The sequence below is a fragment of the Orycteropus afer genome, unplaced genomic scaffold, assembly GCF_000298275.1.
Source record: "Orycteropus afer afer isolate SDZICR_OR568_19922 unplaced genomic scaffold, OryAfe1.0 scaffold00717, whole genome shotgun sequence".
Lineage (NCBI taxonomy): Eukaryota > Metazoa > Chordata > Mammalia > Tubulidentata > Orycteropodidae > Orycteropus > Orycteropus afer.
In genome coordinates, this window is record NW_006922304.1 from 796,375 (window position 1) to 800,911 (window position 4,537).

The following is a 4,537-nucleotide window of genomic DNA, read 5'->3' on the forward strand; positions in this document are numbered from 1 at the left end:
GGCACCATCTAGTTCTTCTGGTCTAATGGTCATATAGGCTGAGGATCACATGGTCTACTAGTCCCTTGGACTAATTGTTTCTATGCATCTTTGGTTTTCTTCACTCTTCTTTGCTCTGGATGGGGAGAGAGCCATCCTTGCATCTAGATGGCCTCCTGCAAGCTTTTAAGACCCTAGTTGTTACTCACCCAAGTAGGATGTAGAACAATGTTTTTGTGTAGTATGTTCTTCCAATTAAGCTTCATGTCCCCCGCACATACCCTGTGTTTTTTTTTATTTGTTTGTTTTGTTTTGTTTTACTTATTATAGTGTGATGATAGTCCTGTATCACTACACTAAGTGGTCCCTCATTCTCTTTCAGGGCAACACAGCATCCGCTATCACGGATGTGAAGCCAGAGAGCCTATAAGTCATTCATCGTGCCAAAAATAGGACTAGCCATCTTTCCACAGATGCTTGCTCTCCCTCTACCTTTTCCTACTTCCATGATCGCCCAGGAAGCCCACCATGAAATCAGTACAACATCTCTAACTCCTCTGTCACTCTCTTGCCCCATACCCTGTCACCAAATCCACCCAATGACATTCCCAGATGTGTCTGTTTTGACCAATAGGATCCTTACTTCCTTTCTTCCCATTCTTTCTTCTCCCCTGAGTTGGAAGAATAGAAGCTTTTTTTGAAATTCTTTTTTTAGTTTTTAAAAGTTTTCTCAAACTAAGTATGATTTAAAAAATTGGTTACCGGAAATAAAAAGTCAGATTATTTCTCATTGAATCCTGGATTCCATGTTGCTCTTGAAAATTCATTCCCTATGTTTTGGCAATGCCACAATCTGCTGCGCCTGAGCTGAGTGTCCTCTGACCCCATGGAGGTAAGAGGTGGGGGCATCTCTCTGCTATTCACCAGTCTTCACACCAAAGGCTCCTTCTCTCAATTATGGGACCTCCCTGGCTCTAGTAGGTGATTGATTTTGAACCCCCTTGTTTTGGACCCTCACTAATACAGACTTGGGAGTACCAGTGGGTGGATTTTGAGCAAGAGAGTGAGGCAGGAGTTTGGGATGCCATCCAGATTTCAAAGTTGACTTCCTGGGTGATCAATGAAGTAGGAAAGGGTTGAACAAGAGTAGCCTTCTGTGGAGAGATGGTTAGTCTTAGGCATGATGAATGACTTACAGCCTGTCTACAAGTGTCTAAGTTACCTAAAGTTAAAATGCATATTCTAATTCTGTGGGTTGGAGTTCGGCTTGAAATTCTGCATTTCTTATACACTTCTTTCTAGGTGATGCTGATGTTGCTGGTCTATAGACCACACCTTGAAGAGCAAGGGTCTCGTCTCTCTCCTCCCAAACCCATTTTGCACATCATTATGAATTTATTGTTCTAGAATGCTTTATCTCCAAAAAAAAAAAAAAAAAAAAAAGCCCACTTCCATCTAGTCATTCTGACTCATAGAGAACCCCAATTTGTTTCCAAGGTAGTAAATCTTAATGGAAGCAGATTGCTTCATCTTCCTCCCACAGAGCAGCTGGTGGGTTTGAACCGCTGATTTCTGGTTAGCAGCCAAATAAATGTCTTGCCCACTACACCACCTGAGCTTCAGAATGCTTTGTTTACTGTTTAAAATGTCCCAATGGCTATTGAATATCCAAGGCAGTTACTTTTCACTATTTAATTTTTTAAAAACTTCAAAATCTTTTGGTCTCCCAAACACAGATGTTACAGCTCAGAACCCCAGTGTGCGGTATACAAGTCAGATATGATAGGGGAGGTGTTGGGATTGAAGGGGGGACCTTGAGATTCTGAAGTTTCCCCCACCCCTCTGACACCCAGGTTCCTGTAGCTAAGCCACAGGAATGTAAAACTACGTAGAATTCAGTTGAAAATCAGAGATCTCATTCTGGTATCCCAAAGCTCTGGGGGTTAAGTAACTTGTCCAAGGTCACCCAGCTGCAAAGACCTGGATCTACCAACCCCCAGTGCATTCTTGTCCCAAGGCCACAATCACACCCTTCATCCCAAACCTAGTCCAAATCCTCCCCTTTATTGCTGGCTTTTTATGCCTGTTCATACCTGAGAACCACCACTTTAAGGCTTATTCTTGACTCCTTGCACTCCTCCCCCATCTCCTTATCCTACTCACTCCTCTACCCCAAGCAATCTTTTTAAAACAAGGTTTAAAAGTAGTAAGAAAAGGAGGTTTTGTCTTTTTCCCTCTCCTGCCCTGCAGTTCTCTCCAAAATAGTGCATTCAGCAAAAGGCTGAAGACCAGGTGCCCACAGGATAAAGTTCTCCCTCCTTGACTTGGCCTCTGAACCTCCATGCCAGATGAGCTCCTTGCCTTATCTCCCATACCTGCCCAGCAAAGCCTTTTCTCTGCCAAAGTTGATACTCACCTTTGCCTGAAATTACTTTTTGCGTTCCTGCCTGGCTTGTGGATCTTTGTTCACCTCTCTCCCCTACACACCCAGAATGTCCTCTGTTAATAGTTTTTTAAAAGTCATGATAAAAAAGTCTTTCATAAGTGTTACTGGCATTACAGAGAAAACAGTGAAACTATCCCCATCTCTTTTTGTGGTGTGGCTTATCAGAGATGAATTAAAGCATCTTTTTCTTTCTTTGCCTCCTTGTTTACCCAACTTTGACAAGATCTGAACTCTGTATCTTACATTGTGTATGTGGAAAATTAGATGAAGGGGACAATTATGTGGAAAAACATATTACCAAGCCCAGATGGTCTCACAGGTATTTTTATAACCCCCAAGGAACAAAAAACCTCCCTAATATCCAAACTAAGAAACAAGATTCAACAACTTTTATATAGATAACAATTATGACTAAAACATGAGCTAACCCAATGCAACAATGTGTAAAACATACATTACAATGCAGCAATTATGATTACAGCACTTATTAATAACCTCTTCAGTAACTAGAGAAATGCATATTAAAGCACAAATTCTACATCCTTTGCCTTGGCAAAAATTAACCAGCCTGGCTACATTAGTCAGGAATGCATTTGGCTACAAGTAACAGAAGATCTGAGTAACAGTAACTCATAGGAGGTTATTTTTTCACAGTGTCCTTGGGTAGTGCCAGGGGTTAATGTGCTCAGAGGCTAACCTAAAGGTTTGAAGTTCAAGGCCACCCAGAGAAAGTCCACCTCAGAAAAAACACCTGGCAATCTACTTCTGAAAAATCAGCAGTTGAAAACCCTGTGAATTTTGGTGATGGGAAAAGTAGCTCCAAATGTGGATATAATGAGCACAGCTTGACCACAGTAAACTATGACACTAAGAAGAGCACAAGAGAAGCGGATGTTTCTGCTAAAGAATCTGGTGTATAATTTGGCAACTGCAGTGCAGTGAGTTACTTAATATGGCCCTTCTAGGCATAGTCTTTGTGACTTCCACCAAATGGCACTTGTGGCTCACCAAGGGGATTGGATAGCTTGTTAATAATGTCAGTGAGGGGCATGGCACCCTTTTGGGGGTGAAACCATGCAAATAAGGTATATGGAACACTAAAGAGGGGATTGGTTAGTGTTGCCTTCCTTCTAGGCTTAAAATGAGGCATCCCCGAGGCAGAAAGGGACACTTGAGTGCCACCAAGAAGGGATGAGAGCAGATTGCATCCTTTGGACTCAGGGTCCCTGTGCTGGGAACCTCCTAGACCCAGAAGACAGAGAGCTCTAACACTAGAGATGGTAAGAGATGGCAAGAAGCAGCAGCAGAGAAATGACAGCAGCAGAGGCAGCGGAATCAGGAGACAGGCAGGAGATGCCATGGTGGGCTTTCTGGCCAAAGGAGCAAGAGAGCTAAGCACCTTCAGGCAGGAGGCTTCCTAGCAGAGTGAGGTGCCTTCAGGTACCTGACAGAACTAGGCCCCCCAATACACAGAGCAAGATAGCTGAGTGCCTTCAAGCCATCGCTTACCAGTGGAGGGGGGTGACTCTGGGCACTTACTGGTAGAGCAAAAGAGCTTTGTAACACTTGCCCGAGCAGGGAAGAGGTTGGGTCAGCATAAGAGGCCAAGGGGCTGGAGGCCAGAAAGAGGCCTGCCTGCCAGCATGGCTGAGAAGAGGCTGTCCTGATCAAAGAACTGTATGCTGAGTCATTTCTGATCCTGAATTGTAACATCCTAAATAAACCTCATAATTGCAAGTTTTGTCTGTGAGTTTTGTGTGGTCATTACAATGAATTATTGAACCCAGCAGAGAAGAAGAGAATGTCATAGAAGGGAGAGCTGGTATAAGAATTAGTAAAAAAGCTGGCAAGAAGATCTCTGACCTCTGCTTCATAGGAATCAGCCTTGGGCAGTTGATGCTGATAATGATTCTCCTTCCCCCTTGTGAAGTTAGAGAAGGTCAGACACATGCACTGTGCCATTTTTTTATAGTTGGTGCAAAAACGGCAAGGAGGCCACATGTTCCGACCTCCCCTAATCTCACAAGAGGAAGACAGCAGTAACCCAAGGCCTATTACTGCAAGGCCAAACATGCTGCCTCCCTCCAGCCCTTTCACCAACCGTTCCTCCCA